General features: G+C 38.0%; 2 long non-coding RNA genes across 2 annotated transcripts; both read right to left on the bottom strand.

The window, feature by feature from the left end:
• Positions 1 to 2,305: 2,305 nt before the first annotated feature.
• On the bottom strand, positions 2,306 to 3,147 carry LOC145820285 (uncharacterized). Its single transcript, XR_014361552.1, has 3 exons — positions 3,049 to 3,147; positions 2,849 to 2,949; positions 2,306 to 2,616 (listed from the first exon to the last, which is right to left on the bottom strand). It is a non-coding gene; the product is annotated as an uncharacterized LOC145820285 (long non-coding RNA).
• Positions 3,148 to 10,288: 7,141 nt separating this feature from the next.
• On the bottom strand, positions 10,289 to 12,285 carry LOC145820284 (uncharacterized). Its single transcript, XR_014361551.1, has 3 exons — positions 11,416 to 12,285; positions 10,903 to 11,333; positions 10,289 to 10,726 (listed from the first exon to the last, which is right to left on the bottom strand). It is a non-coding gene; the product is annotated as an uncharacterized LOC145820284 (long non-coding RNA).
• Between the last annotated feature and the right edge of the window lie 5,538 nt (positions 12,286 to 17,823).

The raw sequence follows: 17,823 nt of genomic DNA, 5'->3' as shown, positions 1-17,823 counted from the left end.
AAAAAAATTTCAATTCTAATAACCTATACTCATACAATCTTGTTAGTATTTAGCAAAACATACAATTAAAAAAAAAATTACTGCCACAATATATAAACCATTCATAATAGGGCAAATTACACAAATAGTCCCTATAGCTTGGGACTCGTGTCACTTTGATTCTTGACTTTTCAATTGTGACAAATATGACTATGAATTTTGAATTTTGTTTCAAATAAGGACAATTGAATATACCATTGTTTAATTTCAAGGACAAAATTGTCAATTTAATAAAATATAAACTAATTTGACAAAAATAAATATCAAAAAAATATTTTAAATTTTTAAATTTTTTTTTTATCCACCAATGATAAAATTATGTAAAATTGAAAAAAATTAATAAAAATTACATGATTAATTTTTTAAAATTAATTTTACATGATCATCATCCAAACATATAATAAAAATTAATTCAGTAAAAAAATAAATCAATGTTTAAAAGATTTATCAATTTTACATAATTTTACTTTTAGTACGTAGAAATAATTTTTAAAAATTAAAAAATATTTGTTTGACATTTATTTTTGTCTAATTAGTTTATATTTTATCAAATTGACGATTTTACCCTTGAAAAATTTAATAATATCTTTAATTATCCTTATTTGAAATAAGATTCAAAATTGAGGATCAAATGTGTCACAATTAAAAAATCAAGGATCAAAGTGACACAAGCCCTAAACTATAGGGATTATTAGTGTAATTCACCATTCTTAATAACTATAAATCATTTATTGATAATAAATTATACAAATTTGTCCATCATACGTCAAGATAAATCAGCAATGCTACGTATCTCGAATTTGATCTTGTCTCGAATAGATCAAATTTTGTTTTATTGGTTGTTCGGCCGGTTGTTTGGTAAAGAGGCTGACAGTCGCAGTAGACAAAGTGACAGTCGCGATATACAAGTGCTTCACTTAGTCGTTCGAATAATCGTCCGACCGATCGACCGGTGAACACAAATTCATATCATTCACTCCTGAAACTCTCAAAACCTAAAATATTTTAGAAGATAAATATTCATAATATAAATACATCACAATATATGAAACGTAAAAGACTGTCAGGTAGGAAGTCATTGTCACTTTGACAAACCCGAAATAAACAATTAAATAATCAAATAAACAATAAACTCAAAACATCAACTAATTGTTAAAGTTTCTATAATGATTTTATTTTAGCAAGGTCCAAAGACCTGTCACGTCGAGCATGGTACCCACGCTCTCCGCCACCAAGATAGCTGCATAGAAAAGATAACAAATCATATCGAGAGGGTGGGAAACAATTTGGATACAATTTCTTCGTCGTCCGAAGATTATACATACATTTCACAGTTTAAATCAACTTCGAAACAATTTTTCACTCTCAAAATTTGATAATGTGAATTGCCAGAAATAATTATGACAACCAAAATAAATATTTTAAACATGAAAGAACTTCTGGTTATTTATAATCACATAACAATAAACAAATTAATTATTCAAACATTGTTACAAAAATATTTATCTCAATATGAAATGGGTTTGCAACTTAATTCTCCTTAATTATCTCAAAAAAAGAAAAGTTGGGGTAAATTATTAATAGGTCCTAATAGTTAGATTTAATTCCTATCAAATCTTATTAAAAATAAATCTTGATAAAATTGTTGCTAAAAATATTTTTTGTGACAATTTTTTATATACGTCGCTAAAAATTGACAACTAGTGACTTTTTTGTCATAATTTTTATAAATTATCGCTAAAACTTAAAATTACTGACATTTTTTTTATGAAATTTTTTTTCATAAGACATTGCTGGAAAAATGACTTTTAGAGGCGATTTAAAAACGCCGCTATATGTCTGAAAAACCCCGCTAATTCCTTTTGTGACGCTTACCACCAAACGCCGACGACGCGGCCGTCGCTATAGGCTTATGGCACTTTAAAAACGTCGTGAGATTAGTAAAGGTAGCGTTTATAAACGCCGCTAAATGTGACAACTAAACAGTAACATGACATCACACAGGTATTTAGCGACGCTTCAAAAACGTCGTAATACCTTTTTTGTTATTTTAAAAATATACCTATAGTGGCATTGGAAAAACGCCGCGATAGATTCAATATTTTTTTTTAAATAGATTCAAATTTTTTTTTTACTAATTTTGTGAGATGTAACTTAAAAAAAATACATGTAAAATAGCAATAATGAATAAAACTTTATATAGACATATATTTGTTTAATTACTATTCCCTCGCATCTATAATAGTACCCAATACAACATCCTTCATGAAAAAAATCCAACAAGTTCAATTCCAAAAAACCAAGTAGCCACCTCATGCACAGTTTCACATCATCCAACAACAATCTAATATAGAAGGCAATTAGAATTGTCATAAAATACAAATTGACTCTCTCATGTAGAACATATTACCATCTACATCTAAACAACAACCTATCTATGAAGAAATTTAATCTCCATTGGTACAAATAACAGATATTGTGAAACACTATATTCATCATCACAACGTTTTTAGATTGAGATTCTGAAACTATTATTGGGACAGCCCAGAGGAACCCATGCTTCCAGATTCACAATTCCTGTATTAAGAACAAAATGTTCCTTAGAAATGCTATCAGGCAATGTAGCATACTCAATAATGAATACACTATACCAATACATAGAAATGGAAATAAAATGGTCCTAGTCCTATATGTACCAGGTTGCAACTTGTAAGAATGGAACATGAATCCTATGTATCTCATAACCTCAAACCAGCTTCCTGTCCAATAAACATACCAAAATTTATAGTTGGAATAATTGGGTACAGACCTAACTTTAAGGCATTATTTCAAGTTCAAACCCACAACCTTAAGGTTGATATGCTGAGTTTTAACAAAGGGAGCTTCCATCCACCTCACAGTAAAAGAAAGCTGCACATGCACAATTCAGAGAGAGAAACATAAGTTTAAACCTTTCTGACCCTCTTACAAAAATAGAAAGCATATTTGACATTATGAAAATCTGCATACCAGGTGCATTTTCTCATATGTCACAGTGAGGCACAACATTGGGGTCAGCAAGCCCGACCCGCACATGTTGATTAGCAAGCTTATTACACCTGTGGACCTGCAACATCGATTTATGGGATTTTAAAGATACTGGTAAAGCATCTTTATAAAATTTGGAAAGAGTGGCAATCCAAGAGGCTATATTTTAAGCACAACCAAAATAAACCCTAGCAAATTTTTGTGCACTCTACCCCAAACAAAACACAATCACCCCCAAGCCTTTCGCTTCTAATTAAAAGATAACTAGATACCAACAATTGGGCTTGTGCACTCTACCCCAAACATTAACAGAGTCACCTCCAAACATAAACTTTGGTTCTATTTAAACAGATAACTAGACACCAACATTTGGGCAACAAACAAGAGAAAGCATCAATCAATTTCAATTTTCAACAACTGATGTACCATACCCATGATAAGTAATTGGAAGTTAATATTTTGCAATTAATAAACCAGTTGACTCAGTCAATTCCATATTCAGATGGTATTTTCTTATTTACAATCAGTTTCAGGATCTTAAAAGCCCAACTCAAGTTCAACCAATGGTAGACAAATAAGAATTACATTGTTAGGGGAAAAGTATTGATCTAAAGGGAAGGGGCCAATTAACACATTTATAGTTATCCCATCAAGTAAACTATACACCAAAGTCAAATTAGGCAAAAAATATTTTGTAAAAAAGTCTATGCAAGAAAATAGATAAATCCAATTGAAATAAATAAACCATAAAACTCGGAGAAAAACGGGGCCATTAAAGTCTCATGAAAACAATACCAATTCCATGCCAAGCTCGACATCATCTTGGTAGTTGCTCTGCTTGCCTTGACTACTCCCACAAAAAACACAAATACTCTTGAACACACAAAGATATGTACACACATAGCTAATACACACAAACTTAACTTAACAAGATACCATAACATTAAAAACAAAACTTAAACTTACATCACATGTGCCTAAAGAATCTTATGGTTATGGTCTCTTTTTATATAAATTATTGCTTTATACCATCATGATGCTCCACATAACCATCTAATCATTATTTATGCACAACAAATGAAAGTGAATTTACATAAAAGAAAAAAAGATTCATTGTAATTTCCATCAGCTAGGAATATGGCTATTCATGACATGAGTGATACTGAGCAGGAAAACAGAATTTACATGTGGCTTCCTAATCAGCTCCTTGAGAATAGAATGAAGTGTTAACCAAAGTTCTTTGAAGAGGATAGCAATTAGGGCAGGTGCTACCAATTTGGACGGTACGTGTATTTTTAAAAATAAGCCATCCATTTTTTATTTTGTTTTGTGACAAATAAGATAAATTGAGCAAATTACGTTTATTGAATCGATTTAATTTTTTTTATGGAATATATAAATGAAGAATCCTACAAAATAAACGTTCGAATTATCAAAACAGAACCGGTAATAAATTTCGCGAGCCTAAATAATATCCTCCAATTCAGATCTAAACTAGAGGCAATTCAGATCCTTTATATAAAATAAATGCACAGCATGACCCTTCACCATATTGTTCCCTTAATGCTGTGGACACTGAACATTGATTTGTTTGGTGAGATAACCAACATTACACACAACTTAAAACAATATCATCACTTCACTATTATAACCTCCAACAGAAACATAACACCTAATAAAAATAGGAAAAAAGAAGTGGGAATAAAAAGAAAGCTAAAGCTGAAATGAACAAATTTGAATCATCACAGTTAATTAGGTGATTGCCTTCAAATTCAGAAACACATTGAAAACATAATGAGAAACATATATAGTTTTCAAGATCTTGTTTCTCATTATGTTTTCAAAGTGTTTCTTCTCAACAATATATGTTTAGTACCACCTAATTAACTGTGATGATTCGTTACTCTGTCCTTATATGTAACTCTGTCCTTTTAGTTCCTTCTCAAACAATATATTGCATATTTACCAACAAAAAACAAGTGGACAACAACCTAAGCTCATTTGTCTTCAAGTAACCAGTACACAAAACCATGAAAGGACAAGCTGTACCTTCATAAAATTTAGATTTATGAACGTCTGATGCTTGAACACACATCTACAACCAATATTCATACCCAAGTCCATGTAACATAAGTCACACTCGTTGAATAAGCAAGAAACTATTAGATTGGTAGCATATTCTGAACTAGATGATCCACTTGCAAGTTATTAGGTGGGGTTATAAAAGTGATTCAGAACTAAGTCCAATGTTCTGGGATAGCTGTAGAGTGAACCATGATGAAGACTGACATATTTAAGTAAGCAATTGATGTAGCTAAAATTTAGGGTTTTATCATAGCAAAACTACCTAGATACGTGTCCCCAATGCTATGTGTAGACACCCCATTTTTGTCCGACCTTAAGACTCAGATGTCACCAACTAAGCACTCGGTGATGTTGCATATTGTGCTTGTTCTGAGGTTGCGGAGTCTCGGCTGCGAGCCTTGCTTCCGGACTTCGGGGCTCTTTTGTGCTTTGCCTCGGTTTGCGAACTAGGTCCTGTTTTCTTTGTTTTCTCTTCCCGAAGGGAGGGAGAGGTCTCGTAGACCATCTCTCAGTGGCCGTAGGCTACGTTTCGTGGTCATAGGCCATTTTTCCCGTTTGGAGCCCAATTTTCGATTTTCGGAGCCGTCAGGCCGTGTGCCTCGGTTCGAGACCGCCTAACCACCTCCGTTTGCTCTGGTTTTTGGCACACACACCTTGTTTCCTCCCTTTTGAGGGACACTGTGGTCCGGGAGACCACCTTCGTGGTCATACACCACTTTCGGTGCCTAACAGCCTGTTTTCGGGGCCCCGGACTGCTCGTTTTGGCCCCCGAACCCTTGTTTTGCATCTGTCTTGGTCCATTTTTGGTAGGGACCCTATTTTCATTGCTAGGGAGGTGGTAGGATGGTGGGAGGCCACCTTTTCCCCTAAAAAACTAGTTTTCTCTTTTTCTCTCTCCAAAAGCCGATTTTCTGACCGAAAGCTGGTTTTTTCCACTTTTGAGCCACATTTTCTGGCTTTTCATACCACCATTGTGTTGTACTCATCTGGGAGGCCTCCAATATGGGTAGGCCGGCCAGAAATTCATCTTGACCCTTTTAAACCTTGCTTAAAAGCTAGCTTTTCTCTCTCCTAGGTCACATTTTCTGGTTTTTCACTACACAGCTGTGTTGCACTCATCTGGGAGGCCACCTTTTTGGGGTGGCCGGCCAGAAATTTTTCTTGACCTATTTGACCCCTGGTCGGCCGACCAGGGGGAGTGGCCGGCTGGCCACTTGAACTAGTCGGCCTGCTTCTTGCTTTTTGCTCTCTTTGAGTGTAATCCAGCTGTGCCAGCTAGAGGCCATTTGGTGCATCCTCCATACACGTGTATGGAGGATACTAGTGGTCTCTTGGAGATATTTTGAAGCCTCTCCTCTATAAAGGAGAGGCTTGGCTTCATGTTCAAGGGTTGAACAAAATTTGGTGAAGGCTTATACCCTCCATCCTCCATATTCACTATTCCAAGCTCCAAAACCCTAGTTTTCTTGGCCTTTTTGCACTACAACCCTTAGCACCACACCTCCATCATCCATTCCAGCACTTTGGGACTGACTTGCAAGGGTTGAAGGTTCACCAACTTGGTCCAAAAGCTCCAGCTTTGCTGCTCTTCAAGGGTAAGTGCCTATTTTCCTTAAACTTGCATTTTTTTGCTCCATTGATTAGCCTTACTTGAAAGTATTTCTGGACTTTGTCATAAACAATAAAGTGTCATATTTTGAGCTCCTCTTGAATATTGATTAAGGACATTTTTCTTTTTGAGGCCTCCTACACCCTTGTATGTTTTATCCCTCTTTGTAGGCCTATTTTGCATCATATCTTAGTCTTATTTGTGAGCATTTTCGAGATTTGTCATAAACTAGAAAAAGTTTCCTTTTGAGCTTATAAATATGTTTGTTTAAGACACTTTCTCTGTTTGGAGTCATCTACCCCCTTTCATGCTTCATTCCTTCATATTTAGGGCTATGCATTAGAGCACTCACATTGGCCTTGGTTTGGCCTCCTAGACACTGAAATCCAGTGGATTTTCAGTGGCTTGGATGTATGTTTGAGAGCTAAAATCAGAGGGGGGTGACCCCCTCTCTCTTTGTCTTATTGGTTGGCCCTATTGGCCTTCCAAAGGGCCCCTCACTTGCATGTTGTGAAGTCACTTTTTGGGCTCAATTTGGTGAGTTTCAAGGCCTGCCTTAGCTCTGTCCAGAGCCTCTTTGGTCTTATTTTATGTCTATAATACATGTGTAAAACAATTCCATTCAAGGCCTTTTGAGGGGGGGCCTTTCATTGTATGCTTCATTGACCCATTTTAGGGCCAATTTGGTGAATTTTAGGCTTGTCATATTTGATTTCTAGAGTTGGTTTTGCCATACTAAGTGTCCTTGTTGTATGTGCTTAATAACCCCTTGTATGGCCCTCTAAAGGAGCTCATCATTTTTGCATGCATTGGCTGCATTTCAGCGGTTGTTTGGGCATATTTTGTCATGTTTTATTCACTGTTTTTGGCAGGTTTGATGAGTTCTCATATGCTTCATATACATGCCATGTAAACCATGCTTGCTAGTCGAATTTGCATGCTATTTTAGTCCATCATGTTAGCACTTTTTGGCCATGCTTTAAACTAGAAATGTGCATGTTTTGGGATTGCCTTGGCTCTGTCTTTGTACTTCATGGCCAAATAATGCTTGCTTTGTATAGTTATAATTCAATACATGTGCCTAGCTTTGAGTTTCGAGGCTCATTTCATGCATCGGGTGCCATATTTCCATGTTTCGGGACCATTTAGCATCATGTTTCAGTGCTGGAAATTACAAGTTTATATTCCATCTTTCATCGTTTGCCATGCTTTGGTAGAGTGGCATTTTATGCCTTAGGTTCGGTCCTCGGTATGCGTGCACGTGTGCACGCATTTCGGCTGTCTCTTTTCCATCTCATGGCCACTGATGTGAGTGTGGCTGAGGTCCATTCATGTTGGTGTAAGTCCATCGTGCATTGCGTATATCATTTCGGTCCACAGCATTGCGTATGCTGAGTTGCATGTTAGAGCATTGTGTATGCCATGTTACATCACGCGCATTGTGTATGCCATTTTAGTACAGAGCATTGTGTATGCTAGGTTGCATATAAGTCGCATTGTGCATGCCATTCCATTTGCATGGTGCTTGGAATAGGGTTTAGTCCGAGCACGGGAAACGAGGGGCGTTTCGTACTCCAAGTCACGAAACGTGCCTCGATTCCTGGTCCTTGACGTTCTTGATTATCTATGATAGAATTGTTAGCTTCATATGTTCATACTTGCATTCTTGTCTTATTAAAATGTGCAATTCGATCTCTCGGCCATCATGCATCGAGATGCGTGATTGGTGGCTCGAGAACCGAGGGCCACACTCCCTAGAGCTTGTGCAAGGACGGGGAGGAGTGGTCGCGCACACATATGTTGAAAATACATTGCTTTCTCTTCTTCTTGCCTTTGTTGCAGAAAAACCAGAGTCCAGGGGTAGAAAGTGGTCGGCCGACTAGGTTTTCTGGTAGGCCGACCACCTTTTTTGGTTTTCACCATGAGGGGTGGTCGGCAGGGGGTTTCCAAGCCAATACCTGGTCGGTGGCTTTCCCAAGGTGGAGTTTCAGCTTCCTGGAGCTTTGTGTAAGTTTCTGAAATCAGCTGCAAACAATGGTGAGACAAGGCATCGCGATGGAATTTACCGACAAAGTGCATCGAGCATGCATGCATCCATTATCATCCAAAATAGAGCCGGGGCAGTCCATTTGCATGCCAGTTTATAGCTTACTTAGCTAATTTGTTAGTTAGTTAGTGGATGTGTAATAATTAGCTGTATTATTTATTCGAACCCTCCGAGCGAGGGCACAACTGTAATAAGTGTGCGTGCGTGTGATGTATGTCTTCCAACCCCCACTTCTTTCTTCCTTTTATTTACCAGCTTATGATGGTTAGTTTAGGGCATGTTTCAATTAGCATACTTATGATAGCATGTTTGCATTCATTCATCTATCTTGCATGTACCAAGCTTGGCGCATCATACTAACTGCATTGTATTTCAATTCCGAGTTGAATACTTGTTAGTTGTAGCATTTCACATGCCATCTTTAGAATAGCCGAGCCCATTGTAGTTGCATTCCTACATGTGTTGCATTAGGCATTTCTGTGTAGTTAGGATCATGCATGGATTTCTAACATAGCTTTTGTTTGGGCTTGGAGGACTCAGTAAGCGTTTATGCTTTAGCATCCTTGCATGCGTGTGAGTGACTGCCATGATAGCATGCTTACCATGAGGCTATGTGCTTATGTGATATACCTGCCTGAATGCCTGTGGGTGAAGGTTGGGTTATTTGAATTGGAACAATTCATCGACTGCGAGTTTTAAGCCCACTAGATAGTGGCAAAACCATATTTTCTAAGCCCATCTAAGGGTGGCAAATCCACATTTTAGCCTACTTGCGAGTAGCAAACCGTTTTCAAAACAAACATGAGATGTTTCGTTCCAATTCAGGCGATCCAATCTATACTTGTATGCTGCGCGCATCACATAGTAAATCTAGGCTAATAACCGGAATAAAAACGCATAATGTTTTCAAAATTAGATATCGTGGTTAGTAGAGGCCGATCTTTGATCGGGCGAGCGGGGGTGGTAACGAAGTGACCTTCCCAATCGTACCCAAGTTTCCGAGCCGAGGCAACTTTGGTGATGACAGACACGTGGCCTTAGACAACGAGTTAGGGTTTCCTAAATTTTCCAAAATAAAATATTTAGGTGGCGACTCTGTATCTGGCAAAGCAGTCCATGTTTGGCACTTCTTTCAAAAAATCTGTTTTCAAAAACAATTTGTCGGATTTGGACTCTTTGATGATTCATCGGTCTTGCATTGCACTCTGCGAGGTTAGATATAGGACCGTGACTTTGAGTCATGAACTGTAGTGAGCCCAATGAACAGAACGGGGGATCCCCCCCCCCCCCCGAGACGTTCGGGGACGTCTACACTATGGCATTGGATGCTTCATGGATAAGGTCTGCAGCATGCAACCCAAATATATGAACACCAAGTATCTCCCCGTTGTCAAGTTTGTATATTAACTGCCAAGGAAGAATAAATCAACATAATTCGGATAAAAGTAAAATAATGAGAAGCATCTAAGTGCAAGAGTATAATTAAATTCTTAAGGCAGAAATTGAAATAGAAGAATAGTTACATAATTTTATTTATAACAAGTGAAGGATGAATAATAAAATAGCAAGGTATAAGTTTGACCACATGGTTTAGATCATCACAAGAACTTGTTAATAAGAGCAAAAAAATGAATGTGACAATGAGAAAGAATAAAACAAACACAAAGCAGTTATGCAGAAACATGAAAATTGTCGAGTCACTTTTCAAAATAAATTAATCAATAACATATGGAGAAGAGAATCTGTTAGTTTCCCCGGATTACAAGGTTGGCATTATAGAGAACAAGAAGGTTAAGAAATATAACCTTAGCCAGTCCCTCCCCTTCATTTTCTGCTAGAGCCTTTGTGATAGCCTTAAAACTTGTCTTGGCAACACTTATCTCAAACCCCTCTATTTCAGCTCTCTCCTTCGCTTGAGGCTGCAAAATTTTAGATGTTAGTCAACTATAGGTAAATTACAAGAATATGGTGGGTAAGTTTTTTTATTTCACTACCCAATAAGAACAAAAGAGACAATAAAAATGCACACATCCCTTTTTATTTATTTTATTCTATTTGTGGGTTTGGTATGGGAATTGGAAAATTTGATATTCACCTCTGTGAGTCCAACCATTACTAATTTCTAGGTGAGTGAAACAAGCTGCTGGAATGCTTAAATGGTTGAGCACATGATCTTTTGCATTGACTTGTTCAACAACTATATGAAGAGAGCAACGCTAAATATGCAATAGGTGTAAAATGTAAGCATATAACCTGAAGTAGCAAATAGCAAGGTAATAACCACATACCAGAAATCCCTTGTGCATTAGCAGCATAAGCAAGAATCATTTTCTCATTTGCATCATCAACACAATACAAGTGAGGAACCTAATGGTAGAAGTATTGTTTCAAGAACCAGTTGCAAAACCATACAGAAAATTGTGTTCATGACGGAATGTATAGATGACAAACCAGGTTGCCATTTGCGTCAATAACTTGCATATGCTCATCTACTAGAACAAAACCCCGTTGTGTCACTACATTGATCTGCAAAAAACCCAATACAACACTTCAACATTGTCTCATGCATATTATCAATTAACATGACATACATTCTCCAGTCCAAGACCTTTTGTAAATGGACCCCTTCTAGTTGCAATTAATGCAGCATCTACCTGTAGCAAAACAACTACATTTTGTGATAAAGGGTGCGGTACAACAAACTAGATAAATAAAAAAGCATGGACAGAAGGTAAGGTAGAAAAGTCAGTTGTTGTCTCAAATTGGGTTTTCAAGCTTACTCCATAAAGGAGAGAACCATTGTTACATGGGAGCAAAAATACAATAAAAACCTCAATTTCCACTACTTGATTACATCCACAAAGGAAAGGACCTTTTAATTTCGCCGCTCTGTTAATAGAACATGAAATCTGCTACCAATATCACAGAACTAAAAATTATCTTCGAGGTATCTTTTGGTTCTTTTGTCTTGGCATCAATAAGCTCAATAGTGACTGGTTTCCCATCCTTTGCTTGAGTGATCTATGGAAAGGAAAACACACAGGACCTAGAATTTTAGAAAATCATAACAATAAAGCACACAAAAATAAACAGGAAATTACCTTGGAAGCAAACACTCCAGTAGAGGATCCTCCAATCTTATCTAATAAAATGTTAAAAAACTGTAATACTAAACTCTAACATCTAAATCTTGCATATGCACTAAATTGAAAATTCTCAACCTTAACCTTGCAACGCAGTTTATGTGACCTCTACTCAGTCTGTATAGCAATCTCAGATAACCAGAAAATTATTTTTTTTAAAAATAAATAAAAAAACTCACACCCCAAAGAGACAAATGCTAACATAAATATGCTTACATCAAGTCGATAAGAACCAAAAGTCGATATAACAACATTTGCATCCTCCACCATCTAATCAGTGTAACCTCTAAACAAGATTCTATTGCACCACAAGACACTTAAAAACTAAGCATGACAGGGGAAGGGGAAGGAGCTTAAACTTGACTATAAAAAAAATAAAAACAAGATTCAGATCATTATAAGAGAAGCCACAAAAAATTTGAAGTAATTTGAGAGGAAACTGAGAGAGAGAGAGAGAGAGAGAGAGAGAGAGAGAGAGAGAGAGAGAACCAAAAGTCAATATAACAGCATTTGCATCCTCCACCATCTAATCAGTGTAACCTCTAAACAAGATTCTATTGCACCATAAAACACTAAAAACTAAACATGACAGGGGAAGGGAAAGGAGCTTAAACTTGACTATGAAAAAATAAAAACAAGATTAAGATCATTAGACGAGAAGCCACAAAAAATTTGAAGTAATTTGAGAGGAAACTGCGAGAGAGAGAGAGAGAGAGAGAGAGAGAGAGAGGCGGTAGAGCTCACGTTAGTGAAATCAAAATTGCCGATGCAGATGGTGGTGGCGATGGAGCTTCGAAATGGAAATCGCTCTGAAATCACTGAATCTCTGAATCACTGCATCTCTGAATCTCTTCAAATGAGGATCAAGTAAGAATGCCTTAAAACATTGATTTCATAGATCTAGAGAGAGGGAGAGAAAGAGACGGTGGAGCTCGCTACCTCGCCGATGCAGACGGTGGTGACGATGGAGCTTCGAAATCGCTTTGAATCTCGAAATCGATCTGAATCTTCGAAATCGTCAGTGCAGAAGGAGCTTCGATGGAGAAATATGTGCGTGTAAGGGTTGAGAGAGAGAGAGAGAGAGAGAAATCACAGATATCTTAGTAAAATAACCAAACTACCCCTGACTTGACCTCCATAGCTGAGCTTCAAGCTAAAACTCAGTGTCATGTGTACTTACAGGATTGAGAGTGTTGAGCTTCAAGCTCTCTTAAAAAATAGTCGATTGATCTTTCGAGAGACGAAGCTTCTTCCTATCTCCTCCATCTTCTTCGTCGTCGAAAGAGAGAGAGAGAGATGTGTGCGTATAAGGGTTAAGAGAGATAAAGGGCTCATATACAAAATAAGGGTTTCAAAATAATAAGGTTTCAAAAAGCACGTGTTCCTACCGCATTTGGAGGCGCTTTTAAACACCTTCAGTTATAAAACGGTGCCGTTTTGGTTAAAAATATGCGGCGTTTATAAAACGCCGTTAAAAATTAAAAAAAGTGATGCTTAAAGAAACGTCGTTAAAAAAACGCCGTTAAAACTCATTTTTCCTGTAGTAAGACCTATTAAACAATAAGTCCACTTATTATGATCTATACATATGTACGTCAGAAAAGTTAAAAGACAAAATGACAAAACTCATTTTGGTATAAATCACCATCAGAGAAGTGATGAGCCTGAACAGAATTGTACCTATTCACATATACAACAAAAGAATGGGATAGCAACTGTTAAGCATGGACAACTAAGATGATACTAATTAGTCCAATATCTTCCAAAGTAAAAGAATCCGACCATAATAAGTTATGATTGTTTTTTTGATCGGCAAAAAGAAACTTTATTGATGGAAAAACATGACGAGTATGATAACATACAACAATAAAGAGGAGGGTGCAAAAAGCATCATAGTGAAACATTTAGATCCCAACTAGGTTGGCACCTAAATGCACACCAAATCATCTGCTAGCACACACACGAAGCTCCAAGTTGGTGAGAAACCAACATGCAGAGCGGAACAAAGCAAAACAAAAACAATAAAGCAACAAAACACTCCTTTGCATGAGCAAAAGACAGAACACCAAGACTACTTCAATACCCTCTGGCTTAGACAGAACACCATGACTACTTGAACACAGCAGGCCAGCCTAAGCACCAATGTTTCAGCAGCAACTCAATCATTTGGCTTCTTCAGAACCAATACCAGAATCAACTTTACCAATCCTGAAAGCCTTCAGCAACCTAAGAACTACTCCACACCAGCATACACCAGTTCAATAACAGAACAACAACACAGCCTACACTAGCAGAAATACACCCAACAGACAAGCATCCACCAACTCAGACAGCCACCCACATACCCTCAGAGTACAGCAGCAGCCAGAAATCAACCAGCCCACCCACAACCATCTCAGCAATACCAGACCAGAGATCATAACTGAGCAGCCTGAGCATAGTAGCCCAGCAAGCATCCCAGACCAAAGACAGCAATCCAAAGAGCTGCAGACCCAGACAGATTCAACCACACCCAAGTATGCTTCCTCGAAGCTTAAAACTGGGCAGATTCATCCACACCATTCCTACAAGCATCTGATGAGCCAATGATAATCCTAAGTCTATGAGTCCATAGCAGATTCAACCACACCACAGCCCATAGCACAAGATAGAGACAACCACAAAAGTCTATAGCACAAAGCAGATAAGCCTGTGGGTCCATTCAGCCATAAACAACAGCCCATACTATCAGTCCACCAGCAATCCACCATCAGACAACATACACCACCAAAATCTGCATAGAGCATACAGAACAGTAGCATACAACAATAGGACATCAAATACCTCAGCAGGCAGCATCCACCTCAGCAGAGCAGTTCAGACCTTAGACATCATACACCAGCAACAGTAGCATACAAAACAACAATGTACACCATTAGACAACATACACCAGCAGCAAACACAATAGGGCATTATATACCAGCATCAAACCTTTCAGCAGAGCAGCCGTGAATTTTGCATGTTGAGATCTTCAGGCAAAGATAGGAAGTTCAATCCAGGGTTATGGATGTCTTCATGCTCAGGTCCAAAAATTTGAGACAATGTTAATTCCTCAGCAGGTCCTTTACCATCATATATCAGCAGCAGCCGTAGACCCAAAATAACAGATATCAGCAGCCAAACCAATCTGTGATGGGCTTTGTTGAACATGCAAACATTCCTAAACTTCCATACCACAGCAGCAACTCCATCTTCAATAGCAGATTCTATGAGCTCTTCAATAGCAGATTCTTGGTCAACTTCACACCTGAGTAAGGCAGACCAACAAATAGAGCTTAACACACAGCAGTCCACAATAGTAGCAGTGCAAACTTTGAATCAACTCCCGTGCTAAAACCAATATTGAAATCATACTGAACCAAATACATAGAGGAACTAGCACAGTTGAACAAAACAAACCACAATTGAGCAAGGCAGACCAACAAGATGTACCCAGAACTAGAGTAAAGCAATCCCAAACACCAAAGCCAGCAGAAGAACAAAAGAACAGCAAATGAAAATGAAACAGAACCTGAGGCAGAGCAGCTGCAATTCTACAAATGAAGATTAAACACAAACACACTAAACACAGCTTCTAACTTGATGGAGATTAAACACAAACTCATCCACTGTGTACCCTTGCCCAACTGAGTGAGTTTTCAGCCAAAGGGCCACTCTAACTTTAATAAACACACATAGATCTTCACAGATAGGTTGCAGCCCATTGAAAAGATAGTCATTCCTATACTTCCAGAGGGACCAAAGACCAGCAATCAGGATTGCTCTCCAAATTTGCTTTTTCTTTTTTCTAACCTTGCAGCCCAACCACCAATGCATTAGCATAACCACTGAGCTAGGGAAAACCCAAAGTAAACCCCACCACTTAATTAGATTGGACCAAACTTTCCAAGCAAAGGGGCACAGCAGCAGAACATGGTTAAGAGATTCAATCTCAGTCTGGCAGAATACACAATCAGAGCTAGCAGCACTTTTGACAGTGAACACACCTGTAGGGTCAGATTTCCACCATAATGTATCTATTGATTCCAATCTCAATGGAGGGCCCTCACCTAAAACAGCCCTTAATCTCTGTAGTTCATCTTCCTCCCATGCTAATAAGGGCCGTCTGAAGCTAAAGCTAAAATCCCAATTGTTGTGCTGTCTAATCCTAGTCCACTGCAATTTCAAAGTGATACCTCTAACCTCTGATAAAGAGTAAAGTCTAGGGAATTGGGACTTCAAGCACATGGTTCCCATCCAATTATCAACCCAGAAACTAATTCTTTCCCCATTACCAATCTTGATTTCAACATCTCCAATAATGTAATTGAACAAGCTGCTATTAGAATCACCAACAAATATAATGTCACTCTATACTCTTGAAATATTTGTTGCCTCCATATGGAATGGAAACCATCTACCCCCTTCTGGCTGATACTTGCTGCATATGACCTGCTTCCATAATGAACTGTCTTCCTTCCCAAACCTCCACCACCACTTAGCAAGAAGGTAGTTATTCAATGAACTTAGGTTTCTTATTCCCAGCCCACCTTGCTTCTTATCCATGGTTAACTCCTTCTATTTTACTAAGTGAACTTTCCTTCTCACATCTGAATCACCCCACCAAAAAGCTTCTTGAATCTTGTCCAGTTCTTTTGCCACACCTCTAGGCAGCCTAAAGAGAGGCATGTAGTATACAGGTAGGGAGGAAAGGATAGATTTGATTAGTGTTACTCTGCTAGCAAAAGACAGCAGCCTCCTCTTCCACCCTGACAGTTTCTTCTTGAAATTGTCCACCACAGGCTTCCATGTGACCCTCCTAGATGAGTTTGCCCCTAATGGAAAACCAAGGTACTTCAAAGGGAGCTTATGATATGTACAATTCAGCCTTGAGGCAAAAATTTTCACACATTCCTCTGACAACCCTACTCCACAGACCCCACTCTTATGAAAGTTGATCTTCAGCCTAGAAATGATCTCAAAGCATCTAAGAATTCTCTTGACAGTTAGCACTTCAGACCACTCAGCTTCACAGAAAATAATTGTGTCATCCGCGAATTGGAGATGGGAGATATTGATGGCATTAGACCTAATGAATACTCCTTTGATCAAGCCCAGCTCTTTTGCTCTTGCAAGGAGAAGGTTCAAACCCTCAGCCACCACATTAAAAAGAAAAGGTGATAATGGATCACCTTGCCTAAGCCCTTTTTGGGGACAGGGTTCAGGGGTGGGTAAGCCATTAACCAACACAGAGATTCTTGCTGAGGAGATACAAGTGTGAATCCACTTCACCCACTTATTGCTAAAACCAAAATTTGATAGCATTTGGAGGAGATAGTTCCAATTGACTGTGTCATATGCTTTTTGGAAATCCAACTTCAAAATCAAGCCATTTCTTCTTGATTTTTTCCAACAATCCACCACCTCATTAGCTATTAGTACACCATCCAGGATGTTCCTACCCCCTAGGAATGCAGATTAAGCAGCATATATAACAACAAGGAGCACATTTTTCAACCTATTAGCAAACACCTTGGAAAGAATTTTGTAAGTGGAATTTATAAGGCTAATAGGCCTGTAGTCTTGAATTCCTAGGGAATTGTCTTTTTTAGGGACCAATGTAATAAAGGAGCTATTTAAGCCCCCCACCAAACTACTGTTAACAAGAAACTCCTTCATAAACATGATGATATCATTCTTCATAAATTTCCACCCTTTTTGATAGCAAGTCATGTTAAACCCATCCGGTCCCGAAGCCTTATTACCATCACAGTCCACCACTGCTGCCCAAATTTTATGTTCAGAAAATTCCACATCCAAGCTTCTGAAATGCTGGCTCTATGTAATCACCTTAA

The sequence above is a fragment of the Camellia sinensis genome, chromosome 2 (genome assembly GCF_055761805.1).
Source record: "Camellia sinensis isolate YWXY chromosome 2, ASM5576180v1, whole genome shotgun sequence".
Classification (NCBI taxonomy): domain Eukaryota; kingdom Viridiplantae; phylum Streptophyta; class Magnoliopsida; order Ericales; family Theaceae; genus Camellia; species Camellia sinensis.
This window is presented reverse-complemented; position numbering and strand designations above follow the sequence as displayed.